The sequence below is a fragment of the Hibiscus syriacus genome, unplaced genomic scaffold (assembly GCF_006381635.1).
Source record: "Hibiscus syriacus cultivar Baekdansim isolate YM2019G1 unplaced genomic scaffold, ASM638163v2 tig00112536_pilon, whole genome shotgun sequence".
Taxonomy (NCBI): Eukaryota; Viridiplantae; Streptophyta; class Magnoliopsida; order Malvales; family Malvaceae; genus Hibiscus; species Hibiscus syriacus.
The window spans coordinates 17,683-32,517 of record NW_024063361.1 but is presented as its reverse complement, the minus strand read 5'-3'; positions in this window follow the sequence as shown (position 1 = coordinate 32,517).

The window sequence follows — 14,835 nt, the reverse complement described above, 5'->3', positions numbered from 1 at the left end:
AAAATGGGGAAAAAAAGGCAAATTGTTCCAAATTCCTTTATTAAAATTATGTGTCTGTCAAATAACATATGTTTTGGTTAAGAGTTCGAGTTGACATGTTTTCCCTGTTAAATTTCAGTGTCTGTCATGTAACATATATTTTGGCATTTATATTTTAGTTGGGAATGAAGAATTCTGTTGACATGTTTGGGTATTTGATTTGATATTTAGGGTTTATTTATATACATCTGTAGTGGTTTCCTTTTCGGTGTAGAAAGGTTGCAATTTAGGATTGGGGAAGGTTAAATGAAACTGCAATAATTTGAATTTCGTAATGTAATATCTGATCAAACATAACTTTTAATTATTTGATATTAAACATTTATATTCTTAGAACTCATGATGTTCAAATTCGAGACCTCAACGAATAACAATTTTTTTATCACCACCGAAATCGTTGAATCAATCGATTAAAATTATTGCATGATATAATTTGATTAAAATCAATTGATTAAAATTATTGCATTACATAATTTGATTGGTATTTTTTCATTTATGAGAGATGTTAAAAATAAAACAATTAAAATAATATTTGGAAATTTTTTGGACAACTTGGTTGCCATACCCAACGGTCAACACCGAACCTGCCACTTTAATTACAAACAGAACGTGTTTCCCTCTAAAGTAATCGAAGAGAGAGAGAGAGAGAAATAAATAAATTTAGCTTACATAGAAAAAAGATATTTTTTTCCTTCTTCAATGCATTCTCATCATGGTTTTAAGAATCAGATCGATTAGCGAATCGGTCATGTTATCGGTTCACTGATTTAATCGGTCGAATCGGTCTGACCGGTCGGAAGAACCGAACGACGTCATAATAATTAAAAAATTAAATAAAAATACCAAAAATATTTAATAAAAAATAATTTTGTATATCACAAGTCATATTCAAAGCAAGTCATAACATATATGAGTTAAAAACCATAAAATCAAGTGAAACAAAATGATTCAAATTAACTACAACATAATATTTAAGGTAAAACATATTAAATAATAAATATAATTATATAACTATAATTAAAAAATAAATTTGGGGCTAAAAAAATCATAATAAAATGATATTGTTTAGTTTAATTTTTTTTAAAAACAATCTCACATGGCTAAGAAACATAGAAGAACATCTCAAAAGTGAGTAAAAATATGAGAACAAAACAATCCCACATGGCTAAGAAACATAGAAGAGCATCCCAACTAACGTCTATAAATAATAGAGGTAATTTGACATTCAAAATCATAGAGACTTTTGGTGAGCATAAAGTGAACTATTTTTTCACTTCAATCAAACTCGAATTTTAGGCTTCAATCGAGCTTCTAATTTTTTTTTAGTTCAAGCCTTTTCGAGTTCAAGTTTCAATATTATATTTCGAATTCGAGTTGAACTTGATAATTTTTAGTCCGTGAGTTTGAGTCGAGTTGAGCTTACTTTTAAAGTTTGAGTCGAGCTCAGCAATACTCGAGTTCGACTTGGCTCGTTTAACAAACGACGTCGTTTGGTTTATTTTAAAAAAAAAAAAAACAAAATTGGCGGTTTTTCCCAGTTTTCAGCCGGTCTGGTTCGAACGGTTCAACGGTTCTGGCCGGTTCACTAGAAGCGGTTCAACCGATTTAGTTTGAACCGGACTAGGCAACGATTACCGGTTGAACCGACTGATCCGGTCCGATTTGATTTTCAAAACAATGATTCTCATGCATCGATTTTCTTTAACAAAGAGAAAGTGAAAGTGGAAGAATTTATTAATTCCCTTTTTCATGGATCAATATTTGCCACACCACCATGTCGTTTTCTCCGCCAAATCGATGTCGGATCCCAGCGGCTCTTTCATTTTTACTTTTTATCGTTTTATCATTTGTTGTTACTGTCTTCGTTGTATCACCTTCATGTAACAATGCTATCGAATCAGTAATTTTGTTTGTCATCTCCTTTTTTGAAAAAAATAGTAAAGTACACAAATGATCCCTCGAATATAAATATTTTTTATTAAGTCTCTCAACTATTAAAAGTTACAAGATGATCCTCTGACTATAGAATGTTGCTTTGTTAAATCCCTTAATTATTAAAAGTTACAAAATGATCACTCGACTATTCATTATATTTCAAACTCGTTCTTTTTTGTTAAAAGGTTGACGGTTGTCTAAGTTGGAAGTTAACATGATGACTAAGATATGATAGTCGTTTGAGATTTTGGGATAAGATTTTATCATATAACAGTCAACATGTTAACATTCAGCTCAAAATATCGTCAACTTTTAATGGAAAATGATAAGTTTGGAACATAATAAATAGTTAAATGATCATTTTATAACTTTTAATAGTCTAGTGACTCAATAAAGTAACACTCTAACTTTTAAAGTTAAAGGACTTAACAAAACAATATTTTATAGTCAATGGACCATTTATGTACTTTACCCAAAAAATATTATTGGCATTTACATCATTGGTAAATGCTCTTGCTTTGTGTTTTATTAAAGGGTAAAGTACACAAGTTGTCCTTCGATTATGGGCAATATTTTGTTAAGTTCATCGAATATTATAAGTTACAAAATGATCTTTTATTATAGATCGTTGTTTTGTTGAGTCCCTCGATTATTAAAAGTTATAAATGGTCACACGACTATTCATATTTTTCAATTTCTGTTAAAAATTTAACTACGATCTGAGATATATGTTAACATGTTGATTGAGATATAATAAAGTATGATCCTAGAATCTTAAAAGATTATCATATCTCAGTTAGCATGTTAACGTCCAACTCAATCGACCGTCAATCTTTTAACAAAAAAATGAAGAGTTTAGAACATATGAATAGTCAGGTGACCATTTTGTAACTTTCAATAGTCGAAGAACTTAACAAAGTAATATCTTATAATTGAGAGATCATTTATAACTTTTAATAGTCGGGTAGTTCAATAAAACAACATCATAGTTGGGATCATTTGTGTAGTCAACCCTCTATTAAATTGCACTTGATTTAATAGCTCGAAGCACTGGTCAGAGTTTAAATTCTGAGCAAACAGGGTTAGGAGGTCACGCCGTAAGGAGTCTCTCCAAAACCCAATTTGGAAATTAATGTTGGTGTGGATAGATAGATTATGTTATTGATTTCCGTAGGATTTGTCGTGGACAATGGGGATATTTGTTGCTACCAACTTGCGTTGTTGGTTGTGAATTAGGCAAATTATTACAAAAGTTATTCTCGGTAAAACAATTCAGATGATATGTTAATAGTGTGTGTTTGCCCTATTTCCTTAATAATTCAGTTCAAATCTTGCAGGCCATGGTGAGGATATGGATTGATGGTGATGAAGGTGAATATATGACTGGGTTAACGGCAAGCTTTGGAGCGAAATTGGCCGAGGAAAAAGACAAAAGTCCCAAATCGACTCCTGTTTTCTCAAATCCCCTAACTGGCTGTTCTACTACTTCTTCTTCAAAGGTTTTGTCTCAATTTACTGTCTTCTCTCAATTTTTTTCAACTTTCTTCTCCAATAACTGTTTGGCATTGTTTATTTATTATTATGAGTTAAGTGCATCCTTGTTTGATTGAGTTAAACATGTGGAAGAGATGACAATTTACTAAACTTTTGAATAATTCTTAATAGTTTCATAAGCACTACCCTCTGATGTAAGCCGAATGAAAATTTTTAAAACATCACGGACAGAATATTTTGATTACAGCTATCTGGCGCTGTGGCCTTGTCTAAACGTGGTGATTGTGACTTTGTAACTAAGGCCAAAGTTGCAGTCAGGAGGTGCTGCAGCCTTGCTGGTGATAATGACAAAGAAGGTTATAAATTTTGTATTTTAAACTTATTTTGAACTTCAATTGGATCGTTTCTGTAACACCCCAACCCGTACCCGACCCGGATACGAGTCCGAAGTGTCACATTGACTTTTCAAACTTTGATTCTTGACAAAATTCAAAGAAAATTTAAAACTTTCCTTAGAGTAAAAGCAATTTAGTTACGTAATTTGACCACAATAACCAAAATCGTTCAGAGCATATTTAACTCAATTAATTAGTACATGCCAACTATATTCAAAATAACAAAAATCAATTAACTCATCTATTTTCTGATCTGAAATCTTGTAAGGGAGATGCTGACCTGTGCTACTCTTCACAGCTTCCATAATCACTTTCTGTAACCTGCGTGTGAAACACTCACACGCTAAATCGATGACTTAGTGAGGCATAAAGAAAACACATCTAATGGAATTCATACCCACTAATCATGCATGACTGTTTTATGCTATCAAATTATACAACTCATTTACATATATTCATGTATATTATGTAACAGATACCATAACCCCTATCACACATATATCATATCATGCACACATCATATCACCAATCATATACATATATCACATACATTGTTCTCATATCACCAAGACATATATGCACTTCTACCCTGTCACGAGAAATACACATATCATTATATCAAATTATGTTCTCTTTTCAAAGCCCATGTACACATGTGAGAACTATAGATATGTGAGTCTATAGAGGTTGTGCACTATGCTGTCACCACAGCTCATATAATTGCACCGAAGTGCCACGTAGAATTGCACCGGAGTGCCGCGTAGAATTACACCGTAGTGCCATATAATAATGTCCATAAGGACTACATATCATTCCTTAAGAATCATATACATATACTAGGGATCAAGTATGTGTCTCACCAGACTTCACACATGTTCCAAAGAATACATATATGTCCCGAAGGACCGCGTAGACCCTCAACTCTTGGCATGCCAACTATACCCCTAGCTCTCAAGACACATAACATGGGCATTTTCTTTTATACTTATCATTTCACATAACACATAGTTCAATTACTCATAGAATATTTTCATATGAGTCACATTTACATGTCACATAGCTTATATACTTTCTCACGTAGTTCCATAGATCCATATCACATAACATATATCCCAAAGTGCACATAATCACATATATCATATCATATAGCTTAGATCATTTCTCAGATATTCATATAAACATACATATCATATCTTGTTCACATATGATCATATATGCTTCATATAACACATAGAAACACCTAGAACACTTTCTCATAGCTTATATCAATTTTCAGAGTCCTTTCATATTACCTGATGATATATATATCATATAGATATATAATAACGGATATCATATTATCTACCTTATGCTCCATTTCTTTGTGTTCCCTTAGATTATAAATTATGTCGTATTTCTAAACATATATCATTTAATAGTATTTTTATTTAGGTACTAATTTAATCTCTTTACTTAATTCAATTTCATATATTCATTATAATCTTTTCATATAGCTCCATTATACTAATTCTCATAATAAATCATACCACTATGTACTTGTCCAACTCATGTTTCCATTATGCATATACTGTTACCCATGTTTACCTAGTTCATATCACTTCTTATAAACTCACTTTCATCATATTTTCCTATTATTACATATTTTATCTCATAACCATGTATCCACATAATCTTATATTTCATTATCATATTACATATATTTGTTCTCCTATGACTCTTAATAAACATCTATTTATATTTCCCTACATCTCTCGACTTATCTTCTATATTCCTATAATTTCATAACTTATTTTATATCATTTTCCCTTTTTATTCACATAAACCATCTATTTATTTAGTTCAATTTCTCATGACTTCCACAATACTCTTTAATAAAACTTTGTAGCTCTTCACTTTAATACATAAACCATAGTTTCCTTTAATTTATCAATCTTCTCTATATAACTTATGTATCCTTATTTATGCCCTCGAATTCATACTATTCTCTTAGAGTCTCATAACATTTCTCGTATAATCACTTATACCTTATCATATGACTTATACTTGATTATCTTATTCTCTCATGTTCATTTCATTTCTTATAACTCTATCATATAACTTATTCCATGTTCTTCCATTATTACCTAATAAAATCTTACATAAATCATATCATATACAAAGCATATTATTATCTTTAGTCATGCATACATACAATCAATGTAATACATATAATCACATATAGTTATAACCAACACATAATCATGTCTATGACTTCATGCATATTACTCTAGGAAATAGACTCATCGCAAGTCTTATTTCCATTAAACACTACATGTCACTAGTATGCACTCACCTTGGCCTCACTAGTCAATTCCAATCTCTTATCTTTCCCTTGATCGATCTTACTTGCCAAATGTTCCGGAATTGCTTTATGCGCAGAATCTACATAAATGTACATTTTGAGGCAATCATTAGATACCTACACCTTGTAGTTGGATACTAGCAACTTAAACGAACTTATTAAACCAATATTTACAATTTTCCTTTAGGGGGAATCGGTTCCCTACTATGGGGGTATCGATTCCCTCATGACATTCTGGAAATGTTGTTCGTTTGAAGGGGTATCGGTTCCCCTTGAATGGGTACCGATTCCCCTTGCCCATAAATCATATTTTTAACTCGAAAATTACTTCATTTCCTCTCAAACACTTCATATATCATCCCCTTTTCATTCTTAACTCTAGTACACATACTTAAACCAATCTATATTCATTTATTTCATCTTAAACCTCAAAATCCTATCTTCCATATGAGATTCAAGAATCATACCAAATTTTCGATGTGTTCTAATTCCAATTCTAACACTTCATACTTCTTAATTAGATTGATGACAAGTCAAATTCATCCATAAAACTTCAACAACCATACCATATCAAAATTTCATCTTAAAACTCATATTGCAAATTCCTTCTTAATTCCTTTATCTTATTGTTTAAATCTCATATAAGCTTTCCTTAAGCTTATTTAATACCCAAAGAATCAAAACTAAGCTTAAAACTCAAGAATTAACCAACTGAAATTAAACTTACCTATTGTAGCTAAGCCCCACGTGAAGAAGAGAAAGCAAGAAGAAGAAAGCTTCCAGATAGCTCTCTTCCCACGTTTTCACTCTTATAAAAGGGGGAAGAATATCTTTTAAAGGAAAAGACCATAATACCCTTAATTTCCTTTAATAATTACTAAATAACCTTCATTATATATTCAAATAATCATTGAATTATTTCATTCTTCTACTTTAGTCATCAAATTCTGAAACTTTTCAATTTAGTCACTAACCCGGTATTGCGGATGTTACAGTTTCATTAAAGGAATGTAATGGTTTATTAGTCTCTTACATAAGCTTTCTTTTCAATATTTGTCTAGTGGTTGAAAATATGGATTGTTCTGATGATGGTACTCCTTTAAATATTTCGATACCTGTTGTGATGGTTCCAAAATCTGTGGGAGACGACCTTAAAAAACTATGGCGAACAAGCGTGGTAAGCTCTTGACCTCACATGATATTTTTTCCCCCGTTTATTTTTGTTCTTCAGATGCATATGGGATCATTTCTAAATTATTGTAAACAAGATATCCTGTTCAAAGAGTGGTTTGTAATGTTCTAGGATGGAATGCAACTATTTGATTAAGCTGTTAAGGCTTAATTGAGTGACTTTAGTGTAAATATATGTCTGTCCTTTTTTTTGACAAAACATTTTCAAGAAACATTTTATCACCCTTTAATCAGGTAAATAAAGAATTTTAATGGTTTAGATATAAATGACGGAATTCATTCCATTAATATAAGTTTTTCATTTTGCAATTATAAACTTGTAATATAAGAATTTATGGCTTTCTGCTTTTTTCTTGAAAGCAAACTTAAGCTTTACATGAACTTTCCCTAGAATAGTATTCTTTTTTTCTGCAATTAATCACTGGTTTAATCGGTCGAATCGATCTGACCGATCAGAAGAATCGGACGACGACATAATTATTTTAAAAAATAAATAAAAATACCAAAAATATTTAATAAAAAATATTTTTGTATATCACAAGTCATATTCAAAGCAAGTCATAACATATATGAGTTAAAAACCATAAAAATCAAGTGAAACAAAATGATTCAAATTAACTACAACATAATATTTAAGGTAAAACATATTAAATAATAAATATAATTATATAACTATAATTAAAAAATAAATTTGGGGCTAAAAAAATCATAACAAAATGATATTGTTTGGTTTAATTTTTTTTTAAAATAGTCTCACATGGCTAAGAAACATAGAAGAACATCCCAAAAGTCTAAAGAGTAAAAATATGAGAACAAAATAATCTCACATGGCTAAGAAACATAGAAGAGCATCCCAACTAACTTCTATAAATAATAGAGGTAATTTGACATTCAAAATCATGTAGACTTTTGGTGAGCATAAAGTGAATTATTTTTTCACTTCAATCAAGCTCGAATTTTAGGCTTCAATCGAGCTTCTAAATTTTTTTTGAGTTCAAGCCTTTTCGAGTTCAAGTTTCAATATTATATTTTCGAGTTCGAGTTGAACTTGATAATTTTTAGTTCGTGAATTTGAGTCGAGTTGAGATTACTTTTAAAGTTTGAGTCGAGTTAAGCTTACTTTTAAAGTTTGAGTCGAGCTCAGCAATACTCGAGTTCGGCTTGGCTCGTTTAACAAACGACGTCGTTTGGTTTATTTTAAAAAAAAAACAAAATTGGGGATTTTCCCCGGTTTTTTTCGGTTTTCAGCCGGTCCGGTTCGAACGGTTCAACGATTCTGGCCGGTTCACTAGTAACGGTTCAACCGATTTAGTTTGAAACGGACTAGACAACGATTCCCAATTGAACCGGTCGGTCTAATCCGATTTGATTTTCAAAACAATGATTCTCGTGCATCGATTTTCTTTAAAAAGAGAAAGTGAAAGTGGAAGAATTTATTAATTCCCTTTTTCTTGGATCAATATTTGCCACACCACCATGTCGTTTTCTCTGGCAAATCGATGTCGGATTCCAGCGGCTCTTTCATTTTTACTTTTTATCGTTTTATCATTTGTTGTTATTGTCGTCGCTGTATCGCCTTCATGTAACAATACTATCGGATCGGTAATTTTGTTTGTCATCTCTTTTTTTGAAAAAAATGGTAAAGTACACAAATGATCCCTCGAATATAAATATTATTTTATTAAGTCCCTCAACTATTAAAAGTTACAAGATGATCCTCTGACTATAGAATGTTGCTTTGTTAAATCTCTTAACTATTAAAAGTTACAAAATGATCACTCGACTATTCATTATATTTCAAACTCGTTCTTTTTTGTTAAAAGGTTGACGGTTGTCTAAGTTGGAAGTTATCATGATGACTAATATATGATAGTCGTTTGAGATTTTGGGATAAGATTTTATCATATAACAGTCAACATGTTAACATTCAGCTCAAAATATCGTCAACTTTTAATGGAAAATGATAAGTTTGGAACATAATAAATAGTTAAATGATCATTTTATAACTTTTAATAGTCTAGTGACTCAATAAGGTAACACTCTAACTTTTAAAAGTTAAAGGACTTAACAAAGCAATATTCTATAGTCAATGGACCATTTATGTATTTTACCCAAAAAAATATTATTGGCATTTACATCATTGGTAAATGCTCTTGCTTTGTGTTTTATTAAAGGGTAAAGTACACAAGTTGTCCTCCGATTATAGGTAATATTTTGTTAAGTTCATCGAATATTATAAGTTACAAAATGATCCTTTATTATAGGTCGTTGTTTTGTTGAGTCCCTCGATTATTAAAAGTTATAAATGGTCACACGACTATTCATATTTTTCAATTTCTGTTAAAAATTTAACTACGATCTGAGATGGATGTTAACATGTTGATTGAGATACAATAAAGTATTGTAACACCCTCAACCCGTATCCGACCCAGATACAAGTCTGAGGTGTCACATTGACTTTTCTAACTTTAAACTTTTAACGAAAACCAATGAAATTTAAAGCTTTTATTAAAATAACATTGTCACTGTACACGAGTTAACCAAAACAAGACAAAACTAATCAGAGCATTTGTAACTACCACTTTTCTTACATGCCAACACACTACATACAACAAAATACCTACTGTGACTTTACTTCTGATCTGATCGCTGAGTAGAGATAGGTTGATCTGCAAATTCCTATTCTTGATTCTCATGCTCTTCGAAACCTACGTGTAAAAACACTTACACGCTAAGTCATAGACTTAGTGAGGCATAATTACATAATAAAGAATTACTAAAATATAAACAGGTCGTCTACTATCCAAACACAATTATACTATCATACCATCATGTATTATACCACATATGAGCCAATATAAATCATAATAATACCATATTAAGATACAATTATATACATCCTCGTTATGTCTTATTTAAACCCATATACACTATTGAAAACCCAAGGTATACGAGTATTATGAGGTTGTGCACACGTATTCTGTCACCACAGCTCAATGAATGTTCCAAAGGACCTATCCAGAGGTCATAAAGATCCTCGGTAACTATCCAGAGGTCATAAAGATCCTCGGTAACTATCCAGAGGTCATAAAGATCCTCGGTAACTATCTAGAGGTCATAAAGATCCTCGGTAACTGTCCATAGGTCCCGAAGAACCTAGGTAAACTATCCATATGTTCCTTAGAACATAGGTATACTGTCCATATGTCTCGAAAGACATAGGTAGTTCTTTGACTCTTGGCATACCAACTATACTTACAGTTCTCATAACTCATATCATGGCATTGTCTTTTACCTTATTATATATTCATACATCATATCACATTTTTCTTTTTCTATAGCTCTTTATCACATGTTCATATGATCATCTTATTACCTATACCTTTTCATATAACCATTACATACATACATGCATGTCATCATTTATGTTTTTATCATAATCCTATAGTATTATCCTTCATCTCTTTTATATCTTGTTCATTTTTCATCCAATAACTTATATAAATGTATATATATCACGTATACTAGTTCCTAGGTCCCATCACACTAGCATATTTTCATATTTTGTAATCACGTAGTTTATTTTTTTCATATAATTCATGTCACTCCTCATATGATTTCATATTCATATTCTATATTTCATATTCTTTCTTATGTCCTTTTCATACTTCTTATTTCATATTCTTATGAAATCATATTGATCATTTTAACTATTTCACATATTTAACACATTTATCTACATATTTACACAACTCATATAATATATATATATACTGTAACATGTCAATACATATGCTCATTCATACATATAAACCATAACAAACACAGCACACACACTTCATATACCTAATATAGATATCTCGTAACTCATTCATATATAAGCTCTAATCTGGAAAATATACTTACCACAATCTGCATAGTATATCCCATAATGTATATGGTATGAATTCATATCATATTTAATAATATTGAATGAATCATGTATCAAGATATTAAATCTAGACTTATCGCAAGTCTAAAACTGAATATACTAACATAATCCTGTTATGCTCATGCACTCACCTTAGCCTTGTTTGAATTGAATCAATTCTAACCCTTCGATTACTTTGAAGCAAAGTCACGTTCAATATCTACATAAGCATAATTTTCAAGATGATTATCAGATGCCTAAGTCTTGAAATTAACCTCTAATAGCCTACCAATATAAGGGATTAATAGTTTAGTCTCTCTTCTTTCTTCTTCTTTTTTTTCATTATGGGGGAATCGGTTCCCCCCTGGGGGTATCGATTCCCCTCTAGCATTCTAGAAATTCATATTCGTTTGAGGGGGAATCGATTCCCCTTGAATGGGTACCGATTCCCCTAGCCCAGAAATCCCATTTTGAGCTCGAAAATCACCTTATTTCAGCTTAAACCTTCTTATTTCACTTCCTTTAATACTCCTAACTTTAATACACATACTTAAACTTATTTCTATTCCCTAATCACTTCTTTAACTTCAAATCTAGTCATTCCCATGTAATTGCAAAAATTATACTAGTTTTGCAAAATGTTCAAATTCCTATTCTAACACTTCCTATCCCTTAATTGACTTGATGACAAGTCAAATTCAACTTTCAATTCTCAATATAAACTTTATTTCGATATTTCATTCAAAAACTTCAAATCTTTAAATCCTCATAAACTCTTCATTTTGTTGTTTTAAAGCAAATTAATCTTTCCTTAATCTTACTTAGCATATAATAATCAAAACTAAACTTAAATTTCAGCACATAATCAGCTCAAGAGAAAACTCACCTTTGCTTGGCTTCACACGTGAAGAAGAAGAAGAAAAAGAAGGGAACTCTGGAAACCTCTAAACTTTGTTTCCTTCCTTCCACGTGTATCTATATATACCATATATTATTATTATATTTTTCTTTTCTTTACAAATGACCATACTATCCTTTCATTCCTCATTCTTTTCAATTTGATCTTACACCTCATTTCTCATATAAGTCTTTAAACCACTCAATTATTCTAATTTAAATCACCAAATTTTGAAACCTTATAATTTAGTCACTAACCCGGTATTGAGGATGTTACAAATCTCTCATCCTTTTAAGAAAATTCATCCTCGAATTTCCATTACACATATCGATAAGAACATATCTTTCAATGTTCTCATGCTCCTTTCTCTACTTTATCCTATTGCAATTTGTAATGAATGATTTGCTTTCACTTCCCAAAGAACCCAATCCATTTCTAATTACCTTATAACCATACCCAATCTCTTATTCCATCATTCTATAACTCAGAACATAACCCTAAACCTCTTCAAATGTTATTAAACGTATACTTTACGAAATCAATCAATCTTTTCATAACATTATCTACCATTTCCTTACCCCTATCAACTTATAATTCACACTTTACACCCCTTTTTCATTTAATTCCCTATATATATACTCCTTTATAAATCACTATCTCCTTACTTATCCCTTGAGAAATATCTCCATTAGATTAACAGAGAATTAAATTCCCTGAATTCGAATGTAACACTTCTAACATATCTTGTTTACTTTAGCATTGTACCTTAATGGAATTGTCACTACACTATTTCTAAAAAAATGACTTCTAACTAAATTCTCAATTCTCTTACCCATTCTCTACTCTTATATGGTTATACAAGCTCATATCAACTAATATCATAAAGCATTTACTGTACAATAGAAGATACCTGCTATTATCTCTGGATCCTCATTGTCTTCACTGATATTGAGATTATATACTCTAGCCGTAGAGCGCATTTCCTGTTGAGTAGAAAATTCTGTCTGACTTCTTCCTCTACCTCTACCCCGTCCTCTCTGGGATATCGAAGCAGATCGCTCCGACTGCACATGCTTTCCTGTCCCCAATGGACAATCTCTCATGAAATGTCCTATTTCCCCACATCGAAAACAGGCTCCAGATTCAACTCTACATGCCCCACCATGATATCTCTCACAAATATGACAGTGTCTCTGTTGTGCTCTTCCATCACCAGACTTTCCTAATTGAGTCTGTCTAGCTCTCATATGATTTGATCCTCTAGCAGAGGATACCACTGATTCAGACCTTACTTGGTATTAGAACCCATAATCTCTACCTCTCTTGGGTGGTACAGAGCTCGACGAAGCCCCCGTTCTTTTGGAAGATTGAGCTTTCTGATCCCCAAACCGCTCATTCTGAGCTCTTTCTAGAGCTTTAGCACGATTTACTACTTCCTGAAACGAGGACAAGTTCAAAACAATCAACATCTCTTTTAGCCTTGGTCGTAGTCCTTCAACAAACCACTCACATGCTTCTTTCTCTGTCCGAATCAATTCGACCGCGAATCGACTTAACTTGTTGAATTCACACTCATATTCATACACAGTGCGATTCAGCTGTTTCAAATTCAAGAATTCTTGCTTCATTTCCCTGATGAACTGATCTCCTATATACTTGTGCTTAAACTCTTCTAAAAACAAATACCATGTTTTCTGATCATTTGGCATCCTATGAATAACATTCGTCCACCAGATTCTCGCTTCCCCATGGAGCAAAGAGACCATCCCATCTAGTTTCTCCATATCAGAGCAGTGGAGTCCCTCTAACATGATCTTTACATCATTAAGCCAAAGGTCCGCAACAACAGGACCTTCTTCGGCTTCACCTTTGAACTCTGGAGCTCCTAATCCCTTTAACTCTTTGGCTATATTAATCCTCTGCGTTGAGGATGCAGGAGTTTGGAAACGTGTCAAAATAGTGCCCAACGTCCTGAAGAATACATTTTGATCTTGTACAGGCACTCCAAAGGGTGCTGTCCTTCACCTTGCCTGGCCAGGGCAGGTGAATTACTACTTTCAGCTAATATATCATCTCTCGCTTCACCCCGAGAGTTATCTTGTCCTGACATCTAATAAGAGATAACCAAATATTTCTATCAGCTAAACAACATACTCATTACTCGTATCAGATCAGAAGTTCTTACTACTATATTGGCATGAACACTTTTTAAGACACTCTGGACTCCGGTTCATGCCGAGAATCGACTAAACCGTAGCTCTGATACCATTAAATGTAACACCCTCAACCCGTATCCGACCCGGATACAAGTCTGAGGTGTCACATTGACTTTTCTAACTTTAAACTTTTAACGAAAACCAATGAAATTTAAAGCTTTTATTAAAATAACATTGTCACTGTACACGAGTTAACCAAAACAAGACAAAACTAATCAGAGCATTTGTAACTACCACTTTTCTTACATGCCAACACACTACATACAACAAAATACCTACTGTGACTTTACTTCTGATCTGATCGCTGAGTAGAGATAGGTTGATCTGTAAATTCCTATTCTTGATTCTCCTGCTCTTCGAAACCTACGTGTAAAAACACTTACACGCTAAGTCATAGACTTAGTGAGGCATAATTA